Raw genomic sequence first — 15977 nt, forward strand, 5'->3', positions numbered from 1 at the left:
AAAATTATAGAAAGTATACGTGAAGAATTGACAAAGCGTGATTGGAAATGATAAAGTGCTTAAGTCGCTGTTGATTTGTTTTCCCCGGCGAGGGACGAACATCGCACGCGTGTTTGCGGGCGACGCAGACGCAAGCATTGTGCGCAGATCGCAAGTCGTGAGCGTCTGAGAGGCGACGCAGACGCAAGCATTGTGCGCAGAACGTTTGGCGTGAGCGTCTGTGTGTGGCAGGGGAGGGGAGGGTACGCCACGGCTTGATAGGCACGAGAGGAGCTTTCATTATCGCGCGCGACGCGGCGGCAAAGCGGTTTCCGCCCCGCGGAGAAGCGACCGTGAAACACATCTCGCGGCGGCATCGGCACGGAGGGAGAGAGAGAGAGAGAGAGAGAGAGAGAGAGAGAGAGAGAGAGAGAGAGAGAGAGACAGACAGAGAGAGAGAGAGAGGGAGACAGACAGACAGAGAAAGAGAGTGAGCTGTCTCCGGGTGCAGGTTTGCAGAATCTGTGGGGTTCTACACAACATGTTGGATACACACCAACGCAGTTTTGCACTCTTTGTCACGAGAGAAAGAAAAAATTAAAACATAAACCCACAGAAAACAAGCCTGTATCAGCTGATAAACCTAAACAGGTATTATAGACAACACAACGACGATAGCGCAGACGAACATATTGAAATTTAAATATGAGACAGCACAGGAATTCCGTGGAAGGAGTTTGGTCACAAATAATAATAATAATAACACAGTGTGAAAACAACGGCGATACAGTTTTGACAATAAAGGCAAATGCTAACAGACAACACATTCTGGGCAACGGAGCAAATATACGAACACAACGATGAAGATAAACAGCTATTATGAACGACACCGAGGAACACATTAGATTTCCTATTACAAAACAGTTGCAACTGTCTGTTTGACATCATCTGATTTAGGCTTTTTTTTCTGTAGGTTTATGTTTTACCATTTATATATACATATATATATATATATACATATACATATATATATATATATATATCTATATGTATATATATGTATATATATATATATATATTTATACTTCGCATTTAAGAATTTTTCCCATGACGAAACAGTAAATAACTGCAATGGTGTATGTCCAAGAAATTGTATTAAATCGAAATTCTCCATAGAGTTAATCATTTAAATAACATATCAGTGGGGTTTGCCGGGGGGAGGGAGTGCTCTCAAAGCACGACGATGATAGCGATGATGATGGGGGAGGGGGATTTCCCGCTACAGGAGACACACGGCTCACAGCTTCTACGCACCTGGCGCTGGACTGACGCGCAGACTTCACGTCGTGCGTGGAAATTTGAGCAGTGATCGTAACGTTACACGGCGGAGAAATGCAAGTCCCTGAAGGGGCCCACCTACATGCAGTGCAAAGTGAGCTGCAGAGGTTTAACAATTAATTGTATTTATCGAATCTATTTGACATGCGATTACCGATTTCGGATATAAAAGAGATTAAGGTACCGGGCATGATCCTAAAGTTGTTTAAGATGTCTCAGACATATAGTCGATTAGTAAATTAATGTCGAATAAGCCTAATTAGCGTATTTTCAGGGGCACGCCAAGCTCACAGTTTTCATTACTGTTGCGCGAAACCAGTTTTGGGTAGTGCACCGATCCTTTCTCTTGCCCTGCGTATAAAATTTGCACTAGGTCACAACGGAAAATTAAGTGCTTTCAAGAATCTGTACCGGTTGTTTTATGGCTAATAAAAAATATATGTACTGAAAGCACGCCTTTCAGCCAATTTTAATACTCTTCTAGAAAATACAGTTTCAAAACTTAGTCCAGAAACCAATAACTAACTAATCGGCACTCGCAGCGAATGTTTTTCGTAAGCAGACCCTCCCCCACTCGGATATATTGAGTTGTTTTCAACTCGCGTTGTTTTTCCTGAAGCTCTGCGCACCGTGTGTGTGTGTGTGTGTGTGTGTGTGTGTGTGTGCCCGGCCAGGCGGGGCCCTCGAACTGGGGCCTCAACGCGCCCTACGAAGAGGGCTTGTGCCGACGGGCTGACGTGCAGCGGCTATACAGATTATTCCGACCTTACGGTCGGCGATCTCACGTTCCTCTCCCACATGTGCGCCCTAATAGGGTAGGGTGGGAGTATCTTCCAGTTCTCTTTGATTAAACATTCCAGAGCTATAAGTAAACAGAACTGCTAGGGATCGCTCCCTGTTGTTTGATCGGGAGGGTACTAGTGCTTCGGCAATGACCAGCGGCTGGGGGCCACCAACCCAGCATGGTCGCCGCCTCAGCCCTTGTAACCTCGCTCAGCTGACCAGACAGTTGGCTGTGTCCTGAGCCCTGAGACTTTATCAGCACTGCTGGCGCCTACATCACGCTGGGACCCAGTGAACCCGTGGTCCGGTGGAGGTCTATCCAAACCTCTGCCAGCTGTCCAGGCTAGTACCGGAGCTGTGTCGTCGCTCACCACGTCGACTCCGCATCGGGCTAGGGAACCCTCGGAGCGGCTCTGCAGACGGCGCGGGGACCGGCGGCTACAGCGAGGTTCCTGTCGCGGTGAAAGTCCGGTCGGTTCTCTCCCGCCGACGAGCGCGTGAACGAAGAACTTGTTCGCCGGTGCTGGCGCTCGTGGTCGCCAGAGTCCAGTGGCGGATACAGGGATTCATTTCGTGAGATTTATTTGAAAAAAAAAAAAAAACCCCTCCCTCATTTTATCAACAAATGGGTTATCATTTTCAACCAGCGCGTACACGCACCCAATTTTTTTTTTTTTACTTTGGAAACAGTATTACCCACTCGCCTGTGTGAAAGCGTCTCGTTCCGAGTGAACAGTGTTAAAAAAAAAAAAAAAAAATTAGTATGCCAGTGCTAATTAGCACCTGATAGTACGTCTTTAACAGCTAATTCCCGCTCGCAGATAACCTCCACTTGGCTTGGCCGGGCCTTCTTGCCTCGCCCGAAGCGTGGGCGTGGAATGGTTGAGGTTTCCTCTAGGAATAAGTATTTGCCGGAGTCCCAGCATTATTTCTTGGTCTTAATTTCAGAGGATGAACTGTGGACAATTCAAAGAACAACCCCCAAGGTAAAAAAAAAAATATATATATGGGTTCGAGTTTTACCTGTCGCGAAAAAAAAAATCCCGAAATTTTTTCATGTGTCCGGTTGTTAACGAAACCCGCGCGGGGTTTCCCTCCCCCCTTTTCCCCCTTCCCCTGAGAGAATGCTATTCTTAGTAAACGGAAAACAAATATTCAAATACTCATAACTGAGAGGACCCTTCTGCTATTGGCTCACATGGTTTATCCGGTGGACTCTGGGCCAATGAGAGACGCACAGTCAAAGAAGTATCGCATCACGAGAAACTCAGTTGAGACCGCTTCAGAAAGGGAAAGGATTATGAAAAAGGAAAATTTTTAAATTCGTTGTTAAACTATTTTTTTTTATGAAAATTTGTACGAAATTAACAAGGTTAAGTATTTGTGACCGTTAATTTATAAATGTTCTCCGAGGCCTAAAATTCCGAATTTGCATGTTTAAGTGTCGTCGTGGTTCTGCAAATCTTCATCCTTTCTTTGTACGGTAGCCCCTCCCGGAAAATCTTCGTGGAGCCAGCCCCATGGGTTGTCTGCAGAAAACCGGGTCAGCGTTTCGATACAGGAAGATAACATCGACCTCGATTTCCCTCTCTCTCCACTTCCTCCCCCCACCCACCCCCTCGGAGGCTGTCGCAAGATCGCGCGACTCTGAGCGCTCGCAATATCGCCGTGTGTGTGTGTGTGTGAGTGTGGGGGGGGGGGGGGGGTTACTCCTGCAAGCAGGCGCGGGAAAAAGAACGAGCGAGGCTTTTGTCTCGGCCGAGGGAACCGCTTCCCTGTCGTGTGCGGAGCGCGGGTGAAGGACCGGGAGCTGCTATCGCGCCCTGGGAGCGCCGGGCGTGGGGACAGCCGTGGACGTCCGCGTAGCATTTTTTTTTTTGACGTGACAACGTCTAATAAATCGATGAACGCCGGCTGCACGCACGGAAAAGTGTCCCGTAACGCACATTTTACCGTTACGCTCATTGTACGCTTGCGCCGCATCTGTCTCTCTTCCACTCGATTGGAACAACCATCGATTTGACTTTTTCGAGGCACATTAAACTTGAAACACTCCCATTCGTTTCCTACTTTTCCTATCATCGTCCTATCCTTAACAGAATAACACAGATTGGAAGAAGTTAAACAGCAAACATGTATAAAAGTTATAGTTAAAATAATCTGTTCGTTAAAGTAATAAACATATTTGAATTAATGAGTGCAAATAACAGTGAATTTATCAATTAAATTGTAGATTTCATTTCACTCCTTCTTTGTATTCATACAAAATAGTAATAATTCAATAAAAATGATTCAATTTTATTCATAAAAGTATGCGATCATTTCATCAATGTTTTGTTATGACGTTGTCACGTTAAACTATCGTCCGTAAAGCGACTTTACAGACAACCAATTTTTTCCTCCAAGTTTTTATTCCTTAGGCACGTCATTGAAAAAAAAAAATTGTGAATTTTTTACGATGCGCGCGCAACACGCAACAAAAATTAATTGACAGGATGAGAAAAAAGTCCACTTACAAATAACAATATATACACTTTAGTGATTGATATGGAATACAGGTCCATGTAATTAAAAAAATTATTCATTTCGAATATCAGTGATTGAAATTGTGTTGGTGAGGTTATGTTGTATGAATAATTTATTCGCACTATAAAGTATTACATTATTATTTAAAAAAATATTATATTAATAAAATTAATTATTAATTAAATTTTATCTCAATTATTTGACTAATTTAAATAATTAATTTTATACGTGTCTTTATATTAATATTGAGTACTTACTGAGTATTTATATTATTTTTTTAAAATTTTATCGAGTTTATACTTTACCGGCAGTACTAATAATATAAATCCAGGCTTTTATTATATGAATAATTTTCATGCAAAATTAAAAGTTTTTTATTTCGCCAAATAAGTGTAGGCTATCTTCTAACGCGCGTACATAAATACACGCATCAATTATTTTTTTCAAAGATGAGCTTACCTTGGGGAGGGGCGAAGCAGGAGGAAAAATATCGCGCAATCCTCGTTGTCGCGTGTCGTCACACACACACACACACACACCTACACACACACACGAGCGCGTGGCGAGAACCTTCGCTTTCGTGACCACGTAACCTTTTACCCTCGTCGGGTCGCGTTTTCGAACATACGTAGTTGGAATCACAATGCCAGTCCGTCCGAAGACGGTGGCTCGAAAAATAAAAAATAAAATTGGTTGTCTGTAAAGTCGGTTTACGGACGATAGTTTAACGTGACAACGTCATAACAAAACATTGATGAAATGATTGATCCAGAAGAAAAGGAAATATCATATTCGGCCTGAGACTGAGCCGTAATAGGTTTTTGCAACCAAACCATTTAGGCATTAAAAATATTATATTCTTTGAGGAAGAATTTTTTTTTAATTTTTCCATCTTTTGTATGATAAAATCTACCTCTGCATACTTTTATGAATACAATTGAATCTTTTTTAATTGAATTATCACTATTTTGTATGGATACAAAGGAGTGAAATTAAATGTACAATTTAATTAATAAATTTGCTTTTAATTGCATTCATTATTCAAATATATTTATTACTTTTGAAATGTTACGTGCGTCGTATTTATTTTTACAAGTACAAAAAAAAAAATTCGCACCTGCCGGGATACGAACCGACAACCTTTCAAATTTCACGATCGCGCTGCTGATCGCTCACCCACGAGGCCATATTCGATAATAAAGAGTTTCAGATGTTATATATACATTTATAAAAATTGTGTTCACGGTAGGGGAATAATATTATTTCGCTTTTATAACTCGATTTTATAACAAATACGCATCCCAAATACACCAAACTTATTTATAATGATGTGTTACAATATTTTTTTAAAACATTGAGCAAAAGATCCCGGTTGTAATTTGCATTATTATGTGTAAATGTAAAACACCATTGTTGGTTCAAAACGTATTTGAATATTCAACATTACTTTTAAATAATTGTACCGATTGTGCTGAAAATCGGTGGACAAACGTTAAATTACATAAAATTAATAATTCAAACGACGAAAATATGATTGAAAAGTCAAATCGATGGTCGTTCCAATCGAGTGGAAGAGAGATGACTCGCATGCGTACAATGAGCAAATAGGACACATCCGTAGTGGGACATCCGTAGTGGGACACTTTTTCTGCGTGCAGCCGGCGTTCATCGATTTATTAGACGTCACGTCAAAAATCTGCGGATTCATTTCGCGATGGGCTGAAATTCTAATCCCTCATATATTGGCTCGCAGCTTGATCTGTAGGACTCTGGGGGCCAAATGAGAGACGTTCAGTCGAAGAAGTGTCGAAGCCCGAGACGTCAGCATCCAATTAACAAGTGACATTTGCTCGAGTAGGCATATGACAATTGAGTTTATCCCCAAGAGGTAATTGAAACCGCAAGATTTTTCGGTCCCTATCGATGGAGAACTCCAATATAGATTCTATGATCGTAAATAATATATTGACGCTCAACACTGACTGTAACGCTGTAAGATAGCGCCGGCCTGCAGAATGCCAGCGTGCGACGGGAAATCACATATTTACACTTTCGTATTTTTTTATATGTGTTAAGAAGTGATATTTTAATATTATACTTTTACTTTTCGAATTTGATGAATTAACTTAGCAAAGTAACTAAATATTTAATTTATCGCTGAAAATCAATTCAAATCTCGTGAGTATGTCGTTATAATTCATTAAAGATTATTGGATGAGGCAATTCGCACGCAATGCATTTTTTTAAGAGGTTCTTAATTCAAAACAATTTTATGGTAAATATAAATTTACCATTTCATATATTTGAGAAATAATTTTCATTTGCATAATGTTACTACGATTTATAACGTGGGGAGAACTGGGTTCTCTAGGAAACTACAATTACTTTACATAGGGATAAGAAGTTGCAGGTAGGTAAGTGTAAAGCGTGTTAGCTGAGTTCAGGGAAGCGGGGTGGCAGATTTGCAGTTAAAACTAAAAAAGAAAAAAGTCAGAATTATTGAAAACTTTAAAAAATTCAATATTAAAAGATTTTTAAAATGAGTACTAAAGAGAAAACATTTTTTTGTAATGTTTTACATTGCAAGGATGACAGATTATTTATTTTCTTATACTGGATTTTGAAACTAGTGGCTTTTTTGGAAGAAGGTACTCTATCCAAATAGGCCCATATATTTCTCAGTATTTAAAATTACCCTTTTATTATTTTCCCGCGCAGTAGTTTCTTATTACAATCAGTTTATGTATAAATATATAGGCTAAACGTTTTTATTACGTATGTAACCTACCTACTCGAAACGAATTGTACTCGTCACGGTCGTAGCAAATAACAATCAACTGGAGTCACTGCTAAAAATATATAACTTTATTTAAGCGAAATTTGTGATGTACCTAAAGGTATTTCAAATAACAATAAACAAAACCACTTCGAGGTATTTTAGTCAAAACTGAAAAAAATAATCTTAAATGCTCTCGTAGCTTTCTTCTATTTTAAACCTATGTCGGACGGAGAAAGAAAAAAATACACCTATAAAAATTATTTAGACATAAATGAGGCAATTAAACTCATTATAGGTATCAGTTGTCTCCTCTAATTTTTATGAAATATTTCAACATTATTGTTGATAATCGCAGTTTGAACCAAATGTAACACAGTTTTACGTATATTTCCGTACACCTACTACTGCAAAATACCTCCCGAGTGACGTCACACATTGTTAGACACATGGAGCTAATATACAGTAATACGCTCCTTGGTTAGACAGAGACAGACATAGGTGCGCAAAAGAACACCTAACTTACTTACTTTAACGATGTTTTGCCTTAAATATTTTCAACATACCTATATCCACTTAGTGTAATATATTTGGTGTGCAAAGAGGCGGATAAGGACACAGACCGCCCACAAGTTCGAACTGTTGCAGACGGGCCTTAAAACAATTTGACGACGTGAAGTATACAATGAAACAACACTGAGGCCTTCTAGCACATTAATTTCAGCGACTTTAAAACTTATAGGAACACTCCACTTGAAATATGGAAGGCGGAAACGCGAGAAGTTGAAAGTTGGCACCTTGGCTGATGCTTGTTTTGCATTTTACTGTCTCGCATAGTTTATAAATGACTATTCAAAAAGTCGTTGTTTAACTCTTTCGTTTTGCGTAGTTTTAAAACCCGGCTTCAAATACGACCACGGAAACTAAAAAATTATGTAGGCTATTACAATTACGTATGTGCTTCGTTCAATGATAATTTACTCACGTAATGCCATTGAAATATATTAAAACAAATTGTTTACACTTACAATTCAAAAAAGCGTCGTCAGATGTTGTGGATGACGTAGTTTTCCTAGTCGCGAGGCGCGAATCCAAACGTCAGTTGGCGCGAGTCCGTCCACCATGTTGTGCTCCAGTTGGCGCATTCTAGCGGCGGGCCGAGCAAGCACGCGCGCCTGCGGCACACTTGGCACGCCGGCGGGCAGCGCATTCTAGGGTGGGACGCGCGCACCACTTGGCAACCTGCCACGATTACTCAGCGCCTGGCCGGATGTGTGGGTGCCGGTCGGCTTCGATTCCCGGCCCTGTTGTCTCGTCAGTTCAGGTTCAAATACACGATCCGTTACAACAATAGCACGCCTGCCTCGACAATCATGGCCCTCACAAGGGTGGGGCTGGGTGGACCCCTGGGTCTATTTGTAAGATAATTAAAACAAATATATACCACACGTATTGTTTGACGAGGCCTAAAATTGATAACTTTTTAAAAATAAGATTGGGTTGGAAAAATAAAAGGCTTTGCTCACGTTGAAATAAATAGAATATTTTATTTATATCTAGATGATATACTGGCGCACGCGCACACACACATATATGTGTATAAATTCCGATTACAGTTGGAATATCATTTATTAAATATTAAAGAGTACCTAGTTAAAATAAACTACTACTTTGCGGAACACCTTAACTCATGAAATTGATTTGCATTTGCAAATTTGACTGCAAAGCGTATATTTGTAAGATAATTAACAAACACACACACACATATGTGTGTGTTAAAGACGATATTCCTGATTGAAAACTACGTTGTTTTTCAGAAATAATATTGTTAGGAATAAAATTCATGTGCCTATAAAAAGGTATCAGTTTGTGACTAAAAGCAAATGTCAATAATACTTCAAGAAAATATATACCGATAAATTGTTGAACACACAACATCGGTATACAACCACATACTTAATTCAAATATTTTATGTTCAAAAGCAAAATTTTTTTTAAATGTTTGTTTGAGCTTTATTTATAACATGTTGGAATGATAATGCTACAGTTACTAAAAACAAAAACACTACAAAACTAAAAAAAAAATATATATTTGCAAAACTCCGTTCCCCCGGAGAAACCCCCGGAATGGCCACCGCATGGGGAGCCCGAGAAAAGAAACGGGCTCCCCATTTGGAAGCCACCTGGAAGGTTTTTTTCTGTTCCACCCACCGTTTCTTTGGTAGCCTGACTTGTTACAAGGGATTGTATTCCTACCAGAGAAAATGCCACCATTTTGTCTGGGCAATCCGCCTTGGAGGAACCGGGGCGCGAACCCGGGTCCTACAAGTCACAAGGCAGGCGCTCTACCCCAGAACCAGAGTGGTAGAGCGGATACTTGCAGTCTTCTTAACACTGAAATGATGTTATTCCACGAGTTTTCTGTAGTTTCGTGTGTCATTAACACGTGCAGTAACACCTAACCTCGGTGACGAACAAATTTATGTTTTCTTATGTTGTTCGTTCAGCATGAATTATGTAATTTCATTACAGTGAAATATAATTTGTCAATAACTGGTCTGGCAATTTTTTTAGTTTATTTCCTGCAAACAAACTTACAGTCCCGCTGTACAATAATTATATAGAACTTAAGACTAGTAAAAAAAATATGTAAAGAGCTTGCACTGTCGATGGTAAAGTTATTTTGAAATAAATGTTAGATATTAAAAGAGTGTCTTTAGTTAAAATATGTGTGTTCTTACAAGCATGAAGTTATTGTATAACATTTTATTTGTTTGGTTTTAAAGCCAAAGGAAAATTAATCAAGTTATTTCACTTTTGGCTTTTTTTTTTTTTTTAAATGCGCAGCTAATACTGGAAAGCTATTCAAACAAAGGGTTTACAAATGACTTTTAAATATTGAAGGTACTGGGGCAACACAAACCATAAATGGTAACACTATTTTGTAGTGATACAGTTATTTTCATGCAAATGTACAAATTAACAAATAGGCCTATCTAAGTTTATATGAATATTTCTGTTCCATTTACAAAGAGAATTGATGGTGCACAACGGCAAAAAAGAATAACTCAACAATGAAACTTAACAGATAAAAATTAAAAAAAAAAAAACCCGGATATACAGAGACACACAGGTGAACCCAGCGATGCTACAAAACAGCGACGACAGCACAGACAAACATCGTAAGCAACAGTTGAGCGACAACACAGATATTTTGAAAACCACAACAACAGTTGCGACGTTTCAGGAGAGAGATCTATTCCCTTGTGAAGGCACAAACAGACTGAGGTTTCTCATGACATACAGTTTAATGAGTATGTCCGAAACTACATCCTGAATTAATTTACCTATTATTTGAAATGTTGTTTGTCGGATGAAATTTTATTCAATGAACTACACTGTTTTTGAAAATCACTTAGATACTGACTTTCTTTATTTTGATTTGTTTTATGTGTATATGTGTTTACACTTCTATTAAAAAGGCACAGGTATAAGTGCAGAGAAGCTTACTCAAAAGAGGAACCTGTTTCTGTAATACTAAGTGTCAAGAAAGTAGAAAAAAGAGGGGGGGGGGGGGATTATTTGTGGCCAGATTTGTTTAGACAAAAAATTTTTATTTTTCAAAATTTACAATGGCAGGAGTTTCAAAAGCACTTAAGGGATCGTCAAATAGCCTAAAAATGTATTTTCAAGCATTATCGTTGTATAAGAGTTTCCGGAGGAGTGACTGGCTTCTGTCCTCCCCTTTCACAAATAATGTTTACACCCATGGTAAATGTGTAAACAATATCACATGTAGTTACACACACTACTACACGATATACTCAGAAGACGTGAATTAAAATTTTAGTGACTGTAATTTATGATAGTTGTAGGTACTTATAATATTAGATGTCAATAATTTTTCAAGAAATGTGATCATAGCCTACATGCGAAGTACTATAGTCGGAAACTATGTATTTGTAATGTTATGCAATGATCGTACACTCACGCCTGTAGCATGAGGCATCACTACGTAGGTAATCTGAAAATGAGAAAAGATACATTATCGAAGTTAATGGACCGAGTCGTAAGACACTAGATTAGTATCCTAGAGAACACTGGTTCAAATCCCGGCTGGCCATTGTCATATCGTTTCGACGTGAAGCGTCTTAAAAATCACAGCGAAACATATGGGTAACAGAACAGACTAAAAGGTCTGTATCATCTTTCTTTAACATTTTCCTAAATACATAGCCTTCGGCCTGAGACGCATTCAAGAGTCTTCCCTACCTAGACCTCCCAAATAGGTACACTTAGTTTTAATTTAGGTTAGGAAAAAAATTCTGTTCTGTGTAGCTCACGACTCAGACGTGATAGCGCGATGATTCGTGTGTTTGTGTATATAGAACCGACAACAATGGGCAATACAGATTGTACGTTCACCAAAAAATATAAATTTTGATATTATGCCTTCGGTATCTCATTTATCATATCACAGGCCAATGTTAAACATTTTCGTCGATTTATAATTGAAATGAATAGTAAGCTACCATTTAGTATCTGTTTTGAATTAAAATATTTAGTACTTAGACAATGTCTCGTTTATATTATTTTAATTTTAAAATATTACATTAAAAGCGACTCGCTGACATAGAAGTTTCACGTGAAACCAACGGCCGTGACTCTCGATACAGCCCCACCGATTTTTTCTAGAAAATTGGTAGGATGGTTCCTTACTGTAGCTCATGGCTAATTCCTTTCATATTGTCGCTCTACTGTGGCGTTGTGTTTTGTCGTCTGCATTGACCTCACTATTAATATGTTTACGGACAAGCAAGCATTTCAGAATAAGAAAAAAAAATGGGGAATAGGCTATTCTCCTGGTAAACTACTATAAAATTGATTTCAAGGCTTTCATAAATTAATATTCTGAAATGATTACGTTGTCATTGACGCAGTTAAAATATAGGCCTAATGTCACAAATACTTAATCAATAAAACTTAAACAGCAAACATGAATCGCTATCACTATTCCGTATTCACAATTGTGATTGTTTTGATATAATATTAATGGCAATTGTTTTTCTGTACATTTATATGTTAAAATACTTTTCTAATGGTTTTCACAGCACATGCTAAAAACATAATGCTGGAATCACAATACCCTGTAACAGCCCCGAGATGACAAAAACAGCACCACAGACATTAAGAAGCAAGGTCGTAGTGAAGTCAGCCCACGAATAGTGAACCCCAACAGCCCATCAGAAACATAATGTGGGTATTATTAAAGATGTAGTAACGTAAACTTTTTTTTTGGTGAAATAATTCATGCTTAAGTTTAGTTTATTTATTTTTTAAATCATCGTAATAAGAATACAGTGCTGCTCCCTATAAAAATAATTTTTGGAAACATTTCTTTCTTCTCGTCCGTGATCTAGACGTTATTTGTAATTGCAAATATCACTGTCAGAAGCGCTATCTGTAAGCTTTAAATTTAACCTGAGAAACAGCTAGAGGGTTTACAGCGATATCTAGCGATGTATTCTTCACACTACTTCGAGAGAAAAGCAGCTGTACTCATTCCATGGAGTGTATAGAAAATATGGCAGAATTCCGCCTCTTCATTTAAAATTATGGCAGTTTTCAGTTATGGTACTTATCCGCCTTTTTCGAAGAGACCAGGCGGAATACGGTTATTATGGTAGTTTTCCAGTATGATAGTCTTCCGTCGCCCCGATTTTTGTTTGTATGGTGCACGAGAATTTCATTGCATACTAAAATTTCACAGTCAGTGAGCGCAATAAATATCTATAGATTCAAAAAATCGTTCCCGCTGAACGTCTGAGCTACGGATATCGCAGCTGGGGTATCTTCAGTTCGTATCATTCAAACTCACGAAGCACGGTCAAACTGAGATAGTGTGTCAGCGTGCGAGTATAACTTCGAGGTGTGATCAAAAAAATAAATACGGTGAATTAATTTTTATAGCAGCAACTATTGACGCTACATATATTTGAAGTAATAAGCCCATTGAGATAGTGTCAAGCTTCCAGAGCCTAAAGAATGAGGTGTGGTTTTTTTTTTTCCGTGTTTGTCGCGCATCATGGATAAAGAGTCTGGCCTCAGGGTAGAATTCAAAGTCATAACTGTGCTCAACCCATGTTTGCCTTCTCATTGGTTGATTTCTTAGCGAGAAATTTTTTTTCCTTGTCAATTGGCACTACCTGATTCGCTTACTTTTGGACGGGAAGCCTTTTTTTCACAGACGAGAGAGCCAAACGTCCGATCGTGCATCTTCGTTTTTTTTTGTTCATTTTAACTCATGATAACTAATGGTCAATTAGGTTAGGTTAGCTACATTATAAATACTTTAAAACATTGTGGACAGTTGATTTGGTTAGGATAGCTACATTAAAGATACTGTGAAATCATGTAAACGGTTTCCTAGCCCTGGATAGCTACATATTAAAAAGTTATTTGCTAAGAACCATAAAATGATTTTACAGTATTTTTAATGTAGCTATTCTTACCAAATATAACCAACCATCCACAATGTTTTAAAGTATTTATAATGTAGTTAACCTATCCTAATCCAGAAAAAATTAATGCCACGCCGGTTTATACAATGAGATAGAACGGAAAAAAAAGTGAGCATCAAAAAAAAAATGTTTGACACTATTTCCGACATTTAGAGAGCCATGACGAAAAAGCTGAAGGCTCTTCCGAAAAAAAACTTTCCAGAAATTATTCCAATCACGGAATAAACATTGGGAGATAAGGAGAGTATTTTGGAGATTTGTTCAAATTTGATGTAAGCTTATAACTTTGTTGGTAATAATGTTATTATCCGTATTTTTTTTTATCACAGCTCGTATTCTTATCCGTGACGACTGAGCAGTTTAAAGTCGGCTTTATATCTTATCATATCATAGCGTGAATGACGCACTTTTGAATTGAATCTCAGAAAGATCCCCATTGTTTCATCGTGACTTGATTTTTATATTCAGAGCATGTCTTGACACTTAGAAAGAATTGCAAAACTAATTAGAAAGCTGAAGCGTAGAGCTGAAATGATATTTTTTTTGTTGTAATAATAATGCAAACGTTTGGATCGTAGGTTTTCGTAGAAAGAGTTACTAACTACTTCTTGGAATTTGTCTAATCATTGGTGATGTAGGCTATACACTAAGTAGGATCATCCTGATTGGCCAGACATCCAACCAAACATGGCCCTCCATAGGGACCAGCTCGCTATGAATTCCCCCTATAAAAATACTGCGCCAAAATACCAACACACCAATTCATCTTTGTTGAAATCATCTACAAGATCAGCAATATTGCATTGAAACAGAACGTATGTTGCAGCAATAAGAACATTAAAGTAAAATGAATAAGTTTGGAAATATTTCACATTATTATTATTCCTGTGGAAATAAATAATTTGTTGCACTGGAAAAAGAAAGACCGTAACAAATATTTTGTAGTGACAAAAAAGCAATTTTTTAGTTAAAAAATAATTATTATTTCATCGAAATTTTTCTGTCACTAAAATTTTTTTTTGCAGAATTATCATGTTGTCTCTTTAGCGTATAATTAAGCAAAACTGTATTTTTTTTCAGTAAGGTAAAAAAAAAACTAGTTAATAAATTGATTTTTCTACTAGCACCCATTAATACAATTTTACTGTGACAGATTAATATTTTATTTTTTATTCAGAACAAATTTAACATGTTGACAACATTTTGTGATCAGGTAGTTCAAGCGGTGAGTGATATGTTATTTTCGTATACAACGAATAAATACGTGGGCAATGGGCTGTATCCCAAACACAGTTTACGTGCAATCGGCCGTGACTTGTTCGTATTCCAGGATATTTACGAAGGAAAATATCGCAAGACAAAATTATTCCTTTTAGAAGAGCTATAGAAAAAAAATTGGTTGTTTGTAAGTCGGTTTACGGACGATAGTTTATCGTGACGTCATAACAAAACATTGATGAAATGATTGTATACTTTTATGAATAAAATTGAATCATTTTTATTGAGTTATCACTATTTTGTATGGATACAAAGAAGGAGTGAAATGAAAGCTACAATTTAATTGATAAATTTACTTTTATTTGCACTCATTAATTCAAATATGTTTATTACTTTAACGAAGAGATTATTTTAACTATAACTTTTATACATGTTTGCTATTTAACTTCTTCCAATCAGTGTTATTCTGTTAAGGATAGGACGACGATAGGAAAAGTAGGAAACGAATGGAGTGTTTCAAGTTTAATGTGCCTCGAAAAAGTCAAATCGATGGTTGTTCCAATCGAGTGGAAGAGAGATAGATGCGGCGCAAGCGTACGATGAGCGAAACGGGACATAGCGCAACGGGACAATGTGCGTAACGGGAAACTTTTTCGTGCGTGCAGCCGGTGTTCATCGATTTATTAGACGTTGTCACGTCAAAAATTACGCTTTAGAATTGAGAAAAGTAACTTGCAGTCTTAGAAATGTATGAACGTTATCTGAATCAGAAAATTACTTCTTCAGTTCGTATCGAGAGAGGTAGATAGTGGAAGATAGAGAGGGTGAGAGAGGGA

This window comes from Bacillus rossius, chromosome 8 (genome assembly GCF_032445375.1).
Source record: "Bacillus rossius redtenbacheri isolate Brsri chromosome 8, Brsri_v3, whole genome shotgun sequence".
NCBI classification, from domain to species: Eukaryota; Metazoa; Arthropoda; class Insecta; order Phasmatodea; family Bacillidae; genus Bacillus; species Bacillus rossius.